Consider the following 14,052-nt stretch of genomic DNA (forward strand, 5'->3'; position numbering starts at 1 on the left):
TTCTGTATTGATTACTTTACTCCTTAGCATATAGTCTCTTTTATGCTATTCCATCTGATCATAAAAGTTTGTTTTCTATGTTTGCCAAAAGTGGAATATTATATAAGTTAATTAGGTAAAACTGATTAATTAGGGCATTTGAATTTTCTTTTCATACATTGATTTTTAACTGCTTGTATATGAATTACTAAGAGATGTGTGTTAATATTTTCCTCTATAATTATAGCTTGTCTACTTCTTCAACTTGTTCTGTCAGAAATTTCTTAGTATATATTACTTAGTATTTGCATTAAGTGCAGATAACTAGCATTATTTTGTATTCCAACTGAAGTCAACCTTTTCTATTATTAAATATTTCACTTTAAAATCCAATGATAATCTCTGGCATTGTATTGTTCTTTTTCTTTTTTGATTAATATAGTCACCCCAACTTTCCTTGTATTAATGATTACATATTATATTTAATTACACATTTATTTACTTTCAACATTAACAGGATATGGTTAGGCATGTATTTTTGTTTATTTTTCTGTGTAGAACAATCTATTCTTTTAATTGGAGTTCTCACACCATTTACAGTTAATGAATTGTTCATATATTTGCATTTAAGTCTACCACTTTACTTGTTTTTGAATTTTGTCCAATTGTCCTTCATGCATTTATTTCTCCTTTTCCATCTTTAAAATATCATTGGAGTATTTTTCTGATAATAGTGTTACCTTACAATGTAATTAATTATAATTTTCATGATTATTCTGGAGATTTTCAGCTGCAATATTGAGTCATTATTGTATATTAAATTATTACTTCTCTAGTTTGCCTAAGTGTGCATGGACATTATAACAATTTAATTCTATTTAACCCCCAAACCTCTTTGTGGTTGTGTCAATATGAAATATAAAACAGTAACAACATGTACATAAATACATGTATACAAGGTACTGTTAGAACTGTTATTGCTTTATACAAATAATATTCGTTCATTCAATAACATTTCCTTTTCTCCGTTTTCCTAATTTCTGCAATTTGTGTTTCCAACTTGTATCACTGTTCCTTTTAAGCCTGAATATAGCTTCTCTCTGTATTTCATCTTCTTATATAGGACTCCAGTAGGAGAATAAGGTCCATCTTGAATAAGGCAGGCCACATCTTAAAATCACATTTACCAAAAGATCCTACTTACAGTGAGTTTACACCCACAAGAATGGGTTAGCTTTAAAAACATGATTTTCTGGGGTTACATATCAGATTCAAGCTATCACCAAACACCAGACACACTTCCCATAGACTTAAAAACTTAAAAGCCACAGATTTTAAAAAAAAGTGTTATTCTTTGTTGCCTCGCTTCCACAGTTTCTACTGAAATGTGGGCAGTCAGCCTTGTTGCTCCTATAAGGTATTTTTTTTTCTACTTCCTTTCTGGCTACTATTTTCATAATAGGTTTTGTTCTTCATCTGTTAATGAAGATATTTCTATATTTTATTTTGTTTTGTATTGATCCTACCAAGAACACTTGAGATTCTTGGATCTTTGTGTTCAAACTTTTAATCAGTTTTGGAAACATTTCAATCAGTGTCTCTTTCAATTTTCATTTTCCCATATTCATCTTCTCTCTTTCTTTCCTTTCCTATATCTTACCATCCCTTTTTTTCTGTTTCTCATTTTTTACTTTTTATTTATTCTTTATTTTTTACATGGGCAGACACTGGGAATTGAACCCATGTCTCTGGCATGCAGTCTGTCTCTTATTTTTAAACTTTTCACTTTTAAATTTCCATTCAATCTATTTTAGACCTTTCAACTATATGCAACATATGTCATACTATTTTCCTCCATCCTTTCCTTCTTTCTTTCTTTTTCCTTTTTATTCTTAATTATTTTTAATATTTTGAATTTCCCAAGTCATTAATTTTGTCTTTCAATGTGACGAATCTGCTATTAAACCCATCTAAAGAATACATAATTTCAGATGTATTTGTACGTGTTTTAGATTATCCAAATCATTTTTATATCTATTTTACAACTTTTCTCAAATTTTTTAATGTTTCTATATACTTTCTTCATCTTTTTCTCCATTTTGTCATAACTCTTTTAGCTGAATCATACACCTCTCTGCATGCATTTTGTCCCTTTCCTCCATTGGCTCTTTTCCTTGAGTTTTTGTATTTTTTTGTAATTTATGATAAGATACTGTATCTTATCACTGAGAAATTTAAGTCCCTGAAATGATATACTTCTTCAAAGTGGTCTATTTTCCCCCTGGCATACAGATAGTTGATCACTGCATCACTCCAGTCCCATCCAGGCTAGTTTTAGCATTTTGAGAGAACAACAGTTTTTCCCTTAAATTTAGTGACTGGACCTTGTTGCATCTCAAGAAAATATAGGGGTCATTTACTAAATCTCTTTTCTTGCCATGAGTTGATTTCCAGCCTTTATTCCCGTTGCTGTATGTGTATTAAAATTTCTAAAACTTCCATGCTGAGTTTACCTAGGTTTCTTAGATTCTCCCTGTATATATGCCTTACTCCTATGTTGTGTTCAAGTAAAACTGCTGCTTTTTGCTTGGGTTCTATTACCTCAAATTACAACAAAATGTAACATGGAAGTAATGATAGTACCAATTTAGGTTCGTTGTGAGAGTGAAATATTAATGAAACTTGGTTATATATGGAACACAACTCAGTTATGCATTTCCCTTCTCTTGAAGAACTGAGCTTCTGGGGACATTGTATGCATCAGGATGAGCCCTCTGATAACTCCAGAAGATATTTTATTTATTTGTAATCTTTTTATTTATTTGTGAGAAATTTAGTCAGATGAAATATAGAACAAGACATCACAAGAGATTCAACTTTTATTAAAATATTTGCATTTCCAATTTTGCATGAATAATAAAAAAAATGCTACATCAAGTTTTGGAGAATTATATTATATGAAATAATTGAAATTAATGGTTGTTCTTGCATTCATTTGGGTTTTATTACTAATTTTATAACAAAAAAATCATTTTTTATTAGAGTTGAGAACATTTTATACATCTTTAGGTTGTCATAAGAACAATTTTTAATACACTAATGAATATAAAATTCTTGGAAAATTTACTACTGAAATGGAAATGCATTATTATTTTATGTATTTCCCTGTTTGAATATATTCATAACTCTGAATTTTATATTCAATTATCAATTAATAATAGCATATTGTTTTTTACATCATATTAGCCTTTCTTTTGATAAACATATAGTAATAGGAAATATATATATAGTACTAGAAAATTATATTTGTAATAATCATATTTCTGAAATAGATTTAAAAATATATACGTGTTATATTTGAACAAAAAAAAACTCTCTATGGTATGATAGTGTATGCAAATGAAATGCTGATTCCCACAATATGGGCAGGAAATTTTGTAAACCCCATGACAAAAGAAATTCAGAACAAATCTATATCTTTCTAAGTGTATGAATGATGATTTGTATTAATGGATGGATACATACATAAGTTTGCTAATAGGTTCTGTAGGGAATAAGAGCTATTTTTTTTTTTTCAGTGACTTGCAAGACTTCATACAACTTAGGGCTGTGAATAAAAAGTTTTCCTCATTAAAAAACAGAAAATATTTCACAGAAAACAGTTAATTACAGTATTGCAATTTTAACTCTAAAATAAGAAACTATCTTCTATGCATTGTGTGAATAATCACCACAGCAAAATGTTCTTACACCCATTATAAGAGAAATGAGGTTTTATATTAAACCTATTAAAATTAAAATATAATTTTAAGTGATAATCCATCAAATTTCAGATTGAGAATTTCTTTTTATTTCCTTTTCAGAAGATTTATATATGTGTACGATTAGAGAAAGAATAGGCACCTCTTTATTATGTCTTAACATGCATTTATAATGCTCTACTTTTTAGTATATATGAAATGTGGTATTTCCATAAATATAATGTATATGGAATATAGATATTACTTTGGGGAGTGAATAAAAGACACTCAGTTTTCTCTTTCTTGTAGTTTGATGGACTTGAATGAATATTTCCATCAAAGTTCAACAATATCATATATACAGTTTAAAAAGAAAACACATGATAATTTATTTCTGTAATCATTAAAATATAAGGATGATTTAAAAAGTATAAAATATTAAAATAAAAAGAACAGGAAGGCTAAATTTAAACAAGGAATACAGAAGGTAAAGTGGGTCACTTTAACAAAATAGCTCCAGTGAACATCAAGATTCTGACATCAGTCATAGGCTGACAAGTTAAAAGGAGCTAACGCTGAGCTTCCCTCAGTAATTCAAATTTCTCAAAATGGGCCAGAGTCCAACATATTTTAATTAATGCCTATCCTTCACAACTCAAGCAGAAGCAAGCATAATTGTCTTGAAGAAAACATCAATACTGTGACACTTAATACATCTTCAAAATTAAGTTTATTAAAATGTGTAGTGAACTATCAATAAAAGTGACAACACATGAAATTTATACCAAAAAGACACCGCAAAAACAATAAACTGCATGACCCCAAGATTTCTCTTTGTACATGCAGGTATACCTAATTTTATTGTGCTTTACTTTATTGCAGCTTTGCAAGTATTGTATTTTGTTTTTTGTTTGTTTTATAAATTGAAGTTTTGTGGTAATCCTGCATCGAAAAAGTCCATAGGTGCCTTTTTTCCAAAAGCATGTGCTCTCATTGTGTCACTGTCACATTTTGGTAATTCTCACAATATTTCAACTAACTTTTTCATTATAATATCTGTTATAATGATTGCTGATCATTGATCTTTGTTGCTTTGGGGCACCACAAATTACACCCATAAAAGTTGGCAAACAATTGATGAATGTGTGTGTTCTGACTTCCACCGACCTGACTTTACCCATCTCTCTCCCTCTACAAGGGTCTCCCTTACTGTGAGACAAACAATATTGAAATTAGGCCAATTAATAACCCTACATTGGCCTCTTAAGTGTTTAAGTGAGTGGAAGAATCAGCTGTCTCTCACTTTAAATAAGAAACTAGAAATGCTTAAACTTAGTGAGGAAGGCACAGTGAAATTCAAGATAGGTTAAAAGCTTGCCAGTTAGCCAAGTTGTGAATGGAAAATAACAGTTCTTGATGGAAATTAAAAGTGCTTATCCAGTGAACACATGAATGACAAGAAAACAAAAGTCTCATTGTGGACATGGAGAGAGTTTTACTGAAATGGATAGAAGATCAAACAATGCCACAACATTCCCTTTAGCCAAAACCTAATCCATACCAAGGCCCTAATTCTCTACAATTCTATGAAGGTTGAGAGAGGTGAGAGAGATGCAGAGGAAAAGTCTGAAGGCAGAAGAGGTTGGTTCACAAAGTTTAGGGAAAGAAGCCATCCCCAGAGCATAAAAGAATAAGGTGAAGTAGCAAGTGCTGATGTAAATACTGCAGCATGTTGTCCAGGAGATCAAGGTAAGATAATTAATGAAGATGGTTACACCAAACAACAGATCTTTCAATGTAGACAAAACAGTTTTATTTTGAAGGAAGATGCCATCTAGGACTTTATTAGCCAGAGAAGAGAAGTCAGTGCCTGACTTCAAAGCTTCAAGAAATAAGATGACTCTCTTGTTAGGGGCTGACACAGTTGATGACTTCAAGTTGAAGCCAGTGCTTATGTGCCATTCTTAAAATTCTAGGGCCCTTAAGAATGATGCTGAATCTACTCTGCCTGTACTGCATAAATGGAACAACAAACCCTGGATGACAGAATGTCATGGTTAGGGACAGGTGTCAACTTGGCCAAGTTGTGGTACCTGTTCATCTGATTGGGCAAGCACTGGCCTGTCTGTTGCAATGAGGACATTTCATAGGATTAGGTCATGATCACGTCAGCTACATCCACAGCTGATTCCATTTGTAATCAGCCAAAGTGGAGTGTCTTCTGCAATTAGTGATGCTAAATGCAATCATGGGAAGCCTTTTAAGGAGGACTCAGAGGAGACAGGTTGCATTCCTGCTTTGGCTGGTGAGCCTCTCCTGTGGAGTTCATCCAGGCCATCCATTGGAGTCATCGGCTTTGCAGCCTGTCCTGTGGATTTTGGACTCTGCGTTCCTACGGTCACGTGAGACACTTTCATAAATTTTATATTTGCAAGTGTTCCCTGTTGATTCTGTTTCTCTAGAGAACCCTTACTAATACATCTTGGTACCAGGAGTGGTTCTTAAGAAACAGAATCTTAAAAATGGATTTTTATGAATGATTTTCTACTCTGTCTGGGCTCAGAGACACTAAGGACTCTGATTCCCGTAATCAGAATGACACTCCCAATCCATGGACTGAGTTGGCAAAGGAGATAGTCAAAATATCATCATTCGATTCTCCTAATGCTTCGCTTGTACGAAGCCAGACTCTGGGGGATAATGTTTTTGACACCTTTACAGAGTTTTGTAGAAATAAGAGTTATAGAGATGTTGGTTGGTTGTTGTTAGATACACTGTCTACATTAAAGGGTGAAAGGGATGGGCTTAAGGCTTCAAAAAAGAAGCTTAAGTGCCGTCTGAAAGATGTAGAGGTTTCTATGAGTATCCTGAAGGAAAATTTTATTTCCTATAGCCGTAGACTTGAGATCTCTGAAAATCAGACTCAGAATCTTATTGTTAGAGTAGCAACTTTACAACATAAACTGAAATCTCAGTCTTGCATGGTGTCTGCCGTTAAAGTGAGGGCATTGATTGGAAAGGAGTGGGACCCTGAAAAATGGGATGGTGACATATGGATTGATAATGATGTTGGGGGTGAGGTTGAAACCCTAGACCATGCTGAGCCTTCTTTAGATAACCCTGTAATAGTCTGCCCTGAGGACATAGCCACCCCACCTCCAGCCTGCCTTGAGGAATTGGCCACCCAACCTCCTCCTGAAGGGATTAGCCCTAGAGTTATTAATCCTGTTTCACCAGATGAAACTGCAAATGAAAGCCCTGAAGCAAATGGCTTGGAAGATATTTCTAATTCTTTTCATGACCCACCCCCACCACCCCTCATTTCTTCTAGACCTATAACTAGACTAAAGTCCCAACAGGCCCCTAAAGGTGAGGTACAAAGTATCACACATGAGGAGGTACGTTATACTCCAAAAGAACTGTGTGAGTTTTCCAATTTATATAGACAGAAATCAGGGGAATATGTGTGGCAATGGATTTTAAGAGTGTGGGATAATGGTGGGAGGAATATAAGGCTGGATCAGGCTGAATTTATTGATATGGGCCCACTAAGCAGAGATTCTGCATTCAATGTTATAGCTAGAGCAGTTAGAAAAGGTGTTAACAGCTTGTTTGGGTGGTTGGTTGAAACATGGATCAAAAGGTGGCCAACATTACCTGAGGTTGAAATGCCAGAACTGCCCTGGTATAATGTAGATGAGGGGATCCAGAGGCTTAGAGAGATTGGGATGTTAGAGTGGATTTATCATGCAAAGCCTGCTCTTACACCCCAGGAATGTCCAGAGGATGCACCTTTTACCAGAACAGTGAGAAATAAGTTTGTGAGACTAGCACCATCATCCCTCAAGAGTTCTGTGGTTGCACTTCTCTGTAGGTCAGATATTACTGTAGGAACTGCTGTCACTGAGCTGGAATCCTTAAACACAATGGGGATGACAGGATCCCGAGTTAGCAGAAGCCAGGTGGCAGCACTTAATCACCAAAGACAGGGTAGACGCGGGTATTATAATAGACAACAAACTCAAAGGAGGCATCAAAATTATATGACATGCAGAGATTTGTGGCATTGGCTTGTAAATCATGGGGTGCCTAGAAATACAATAGAAGGGAAGTCTACTAAATTCTTGTTGGAGCTGTATAAACAAAAGAGTTCTAGGTCAAGGAAACAGAAGTCTAACCTGAATTACAAAAACACAGAGTCACGGCCCCTTAATCAATTTCCAGACTTGAAACAGTTTACAGACCCTGAGCCCCTTGAATGAGGGGGAGGCCAGGTCCCTATGGGGGAGAAACCTGTTACACTGCCACAAATTTATACTGTTAACCTTCCTCTAAGTCTTCCCCAAGGAGACTGACGGCCTTTTACCAGGGTAACTGTGCATTGGGGAAAAGGAAATGATCAGATATTTCGGGGATTATTAGACACTGGTTCAGAAGTGACATTAATTCCAGGGAACCCAAAACGTCACTCTGGACCACCAGTCAGAGTGGGGGCTTATGGAGGCCAGGTGATCAATGGAGTCAAGGTCCATCTCACAGTGGGTCCAGTGGGCCCCCAGACCCATCCTGTAGTTATTTCCCCAGTTCTGGAATGTATAATTGGCATAGACATACTGAGCAGCTGGCAGAATCCCCACGTTGGTTCTCTAACTCATGCAGTGAGGGCTATTATGGTGGGAAAGGCCAAGTGGAAGCCACTAGAACTGCCCCTACCAAGCAAAATAGTAAATCAAAAGCAATACCATATTCCTGGAGGGATTGCAGAGATTACTGCCACTCTTAAGGACTTGAAAGATGCAGGGGTGGTGATTTCCACCACATCCCCGTTCAACTCTCCTATTTGGCCTGTGCAGAAAACAGATGGGTCTTGGAGAATGACAGTGGATTATCGTAAACTCAACCAGGTGGTAATTCCAATTGCAGCTGCTGTTCCAGATGTAGTATCATTGCTTGAGCAAATCAATACATCCCCTGGTACCTGGTATGCAGCTATTGATCTGGCAAATGCTTTTTTCTCAATAGCTATTAGTAAGGACCAACAGAAACAGTTTGCTTTCAGCTGGCAAGGTCAGCAATATACTTTCACTGTCCTACCTCAGGGGTATATCAACTCTCCAGCCCTATGTCATAATCTTGTTCGCAGAGACCTTGATCGTTTCTCCCTCCCACAAGACATCACACTGGTCCATTATATTGATGATATCATGTTGATTGGACCTAGTGAGCAAGAAGTAGCAACTACTCTAGATTTACTGGTAAGGCATTTGCATGTCAGAGGATGGGAGATAAATCCAACAAAAATACAGGGGCCTTCCACCTCAGTAAAATTTCTAGGTGTCCAGTGGTGTGGGGCATGTCGAGATATCCCTTCTAAGGTGAAGGATAAATTGCTGCATCTGGCCCCTCCCACATCCAAAAAAGAGGCACAATGCCTAGTTGGCCTTTTTGGATTTTGGCGACAACATATTCCTCATTTGGGTGTGCTACTCTGGCCCATTTATCGAGTGACCAGAAAAGCTGCTAATTTTGAGTGGGGACCTGAACAAGAGGAGACCCTGTGACAGGTCCAGGCTGCTGTACAAGCTGCTCTGCCACTTGGGCCATATGATCCAGCAGATCCAATGGTGCTGGAAGTGTCAGTGGCAAATAGAGATGCTGTCTGGAGCCTTTGGCAGGCCCCTATAGGAGAGAATCACAATGCAGACCCTTAGAATTTTGGAGCAAAGCCTTACCATCTGCTGCAGATAACTACTCTCCTTTTGAGAAACAGCTTTTGGCCTGCTACTGGGCCTTAGTAGAGACTGAACGCTTAACCATGGGCCACCAAGTTTCCATGAGACCTCAGTTGCCTATCATGAATTGGGTGTTGTCTGACCCACAAAGCCATAAAGTTTGGCATGCACAGCAGCACTCTATTGTAAAGTGGAAATGGTATATATGAGATAGAGCCAGAGCAGGTCCTGAAGGCACAAGTAAGTTACATGAAGAAGTGGCACAAATGCCCATGGTCTCCACACCTGCCACATTACCTTCTCTTTCCCAGACCAGAGCTATGGCCTCTTGGGGAGTTCCTTACAGTGAATTGACTGAGGAAGAGAAAACTTGGTCCTGGTTTACAGATGGTTCAGCACGATATGCAGGTACCACCCGAAAGTGGACAGCTGCAGCATTACAACCCCTTTCTGGGGTGTCCTTGAAGGACAGTGGTGAGGGGAAATCCTCCCAGTGGGCAGAACTTCGAGCAGTGCACCTGGTTGTTCATTTTGCTTGGAAGGAAAACTGGCCAGAGGTGCGTTTGTATACTGACTCATGGGCTGTTGCTAATGGTTTGGCTGGATGGTCAGGCACTTGGAAAGACCATAATTGGAAAATTGGTGACAAAGAGGTCTGGGGAAGAAGTATGTGGATAGACCTTTCTGAGTGGGCTAAAAACATAAAGATATTTGTGTCCCATGTGAATGCACACCAGAGGGTGACTTCAGCAGAGGAAGATTTTAATAATCAAGTGGATAAGATGACCCGTTCTATGGATACCAGTCAGCCTCTTTCCCCAGCAACTCATGTTATTGCCCAATGGGCTCATGAACAAAGTGGTCATGGTGGTAGGGATGGAGGTTATGCATGGGCTCAGCAACATGGACTTCCACTCACCAAGGCTGACCTGGCTAGAGCCACTGCTGAGTGTCCAATCTGCCAGCAGCAGAGACCCACACTCAGCCCCCAATATGGCACCATTCCCTGAGGTGACCAGCCAGCTACATGGTGGCAGGTTGATTACATTGGACCACTCCCTTCATGGAAGGGGCAACGATTTGTTCTAACTGGAATAGACACATACTCTGGATATGGGTTTGCTTTCCCTGCACGCAATGCTTCTGCCAAAACTACTATCCGTGGGCTTACAGAATGCCTTATCCATCATCATGGTATTCCACATAGCATTGCTTCGGATCAAGGAACACACTTCACAGCAAATGAAGTGTGGGAATGGGCACATGCTCATGGAATTATCTGGTCTTACCATGTTCCCCATCATCCAGAAGCAGCTGGATTGATAGAACGGTGGAATGGCCTTTTGAAAACTCAATTAAGGTGCCAACTAGGTGGCAAAAACTTGAAAAGCTGGGGTAATGTTCTCCAGGAAGCTGTGTATGCTCTGAATCAGCGTCCGCTGTATGGTGCTGTTTCTCCCATAGCCAGGATCCATGGGTCCAGGAACCAAGGGGTGGAAATGGGTGTGGTGCCACTCACTATTACTCCTAGTGATCCACTAGGAAAATTTTTGCTTCCTGTCCCTGCTACCCTGAGTTCTGCGGGTCTACAGGTTTTAGTTCCAAAACGGGGTGTGCTTTCTCCAGGAGAAACAACAGTGATACCACTGAACTGGAAGTTAAGATTGCCACCTGGCCACTTTGGGCTACTTATGCCTCTGGATCAACAAGTCAAGAAGGGGATTACATTATTGTCTGGGGTAATTGACCCTGACTATCAGAAGGAAGTAGGACTGCAACTACATAATGGAGGTAAAGAAGAGTTTTCTTGGAATATAGGAGATCCCCTGGGGCGTCTATTAGTACTACCATGCCCTGTGATTAAAATCAATGGAAAACTGCAACAACACAATCCAGGCAGGACCACTAATGGCTCTGAGACTTCAGGAATGAAGGTTTGGGTCACCCCACCAGGCAAAGAACCACGACCAGCTGAAGTGCTTGCTGAGGGGAAAGGGAACATGGAATGGGTAGTGGAAGAAGGTAGTGATAAATATGAACTTCGACCACGTGATCAGTTACAGAAACGAGGACTGTAATGCTGTTTTGTTTGTGTTATACTATTTAAGTTGTAAGTTATCAAGTTTAAGAATGAATGTTGCCCAAGGATTTGCACCCTATTCTGGAGAGATTTACTGTGTTTCCAGTTATATGCAGGACAGTTGAGTATTGTCAGGTAAAAGAAAAAATGTGTGCTTATTTGTTTTCATTTGGAAATTAAGTATGGTCTATATATATATAGGTGCCAAGTTGACAAGGGGTGGACTGTAATGGTTAGGGACAGGTTTCAACTTGGCCAAGTTGTGGTACCTGTTCATCTGATTGGGCAAGCACTGGCCTGTCTGTTGCAATGAGGACATTTCATAGGATTAGGTCATGATCACGTCAGCTACATCCACAGCTGATTCCATTTGTAATCAGCCAAAGGGGAGTGTCTTCTGTAATTAGTGATGCTAAATGCAATCATGGGAAGCCTTTTAAGAAGGACTCAGAGGAGACAGGTTGCATTCCTGCTTTGGCTGGTGAGCCTCTCCTGTGGAGTTCATTCAGGCCATCCATTGGAGTCATCGGCTTCGCAGCCTGCCCTGTGGATTTTGGACTCTGCGTTCCTACGGTCATGTGAGACACTTTCATAAATTTTATATTTGCAAGTGTTCCCTGTTGATTCTGTTTCTCTAGAGAACCCTAACTAATACACAGCACATATATGTACAACATGGTTGAATGAATATTTTAAGCCCACTTTCTGTCCTACCACTCAGAAAAATCTCTTTTCAAAAAATTACTGCCAATTGACAATGTGCCTGGTCACCTGTTCTAGTTTGCTTAGCTGTCAGAATGCAATATACCAGAAACAGAATGGCTTTTTAAAAGGGGAATCTAATAAGTTGCTAGTTTATAGTTCTAAGGCTGAGAAAATGTCCCAATTAAAACAAGTCTATAGAAATGTCCAACCTAAGGCATCCAGAGAAAGATACCTTGGTTCAAGAAGGCTGATGAAGTTCAGGGTTTCTCTCTCATCTGGAAAGAAACATGGTGAACACAGCATCATCTGCTAACTTTCTCTCCTGGCTTCCTGTTTCATGAAGCTCCCCAGGAGGCATTTTCCTTCTTCATCTCTCAAGGTCACTGGCTGGTGGACTCTGCTTCTTGTGGCTATGTTGTTCTGCTCTGCTCTCTCTGAATCTCTCATTCTCCAAAATCTTTCCTCTTTTATAGGACTTCAGAAACTAATCAAGACCCACCCAAATGGGTGGAGACATGTTGTCACCTAATCCAGCTTAACAACCAATCTTGATTAAATCACATCTCCAGGGAGATGATCTAATTACAGTTTCAAACGTACAGTATTGAATAGGGGTTAGAAGAAATGACTGCCTTTACAAAGTGGATTAGGATTAAAACATGGCTTTTCTAGGGTACATACATCATTTCAAACCAGCACATCACCATAGAACTCTAAAGATGTACAATGAAAGTAATGTTTTCAAGGCTGCTAACACAACATCCATTTTGCAGTCCATGGATCAAGGAGTTTCAAGTATCATTATTTAAAAAGTTTATTTCATAAGGCTATAGATGCTGGAGAAAGTGATGCTTCTAAAGGGCCTGGGCAAAGTAAATTGAAAACCTTCTGGGAATGATTCACCATTCTAGATACCATTATGAGTACCTGTGATTCATGGGGGGAAGTAAAAATATCAACATTAAAAGGAGTTTGGAAGAAATTAATATCAACTCTCATGAATGACTTTGAGGGGTTCAAAACAGCAGTCAAGGAATAGCTACAGATGTGTTGAAATACAGCAAGAGAACAAGTATTATAAGTGGAGCCTGAAGATATGATTTAATTGCAGTCATCTTGTAATACTTTAAAGGATGCCAAGTTTTTAGTTGCTTCTTATGGGTGTGCAAAGAAAGTAGTCTCTTATGATGGAATCTACTGGTGAAGATGCTGTAGAAATTATTGAAATGACAGCAAAGGATTTAGAATGTAACATAAACTTAGTTGATACAGTGTCAGCAGGGTTTGAGAGTGTTGATTCCAGTTATAACAGAAATTCTTCTATGGGTGAAATGCTATCAAACAGCGTCAAATGCTACAGAGAAAATTTTGTAAAAAGAAGACCAATTTGATGCTGCAAACTTCATTATTGTCTTATTTTAAGAAATTGCCACAGCTACCCCAACCTTCAGCAACGACCACCCTGACCCATCAAAAGCGATGAACATCGAGGCTAGACCCTCTACCAGCACAAAAATTGCAATTCACTGAAGACTCAGAGGATGTTTAGCATGTTTTTAGCAATAAAGTGTTTTAATTAAGGTATGTACATTATTTTTTTTTAGATATAATGCCATTGCATACTTGATAGACTACAGTATAATGAAAGCATAGCTTTTATATGCACTGGGAGACCAAAAAAATATTGTATGACTTGCTTTATTGCAATATTCAGTTTGTTGCAGTGTTCTGGAAGCAAACTTACAATATCTCCAAAGTATGCCTACACACACACACACACACACACACACATGCTGCATCTGCAAACAACAAAAGA

The 14,052-nt window shown here is 38.2% G+C and overlaps 1 long non-coding RNA gene across 1 annotated transcript in view; it reads left to right on the forward strand.

Moving 5' to 3' along the window:
* LOC143666023 (uncharacterized) overlaps positions 1 to 14,052 on the forward strand; it is a 688,093-nt gene that overhangs the window by 279,676 nt on the left and 394,365 nt on the right. The gene's annotated exons all lie outside the window — the stretch shown is intronic.

The sequence above is a fragment of the Tamandua tetradactyla genome, chromosome 22 (genome assembly GCF_023851605.1).
Source record: "Tamandua tetradactyla isolate mTamTet1 chromosome 22, mTamTet1.pri, whole genome shotgun sequence".
Taxonomy (NCBI): domain Eukaryota; kingdom Metazoa; phylum Chordata; class Mammalia; order Pilosa; family Myrmecophagidae; genus Tamandua; species Tamandua tetradactyla.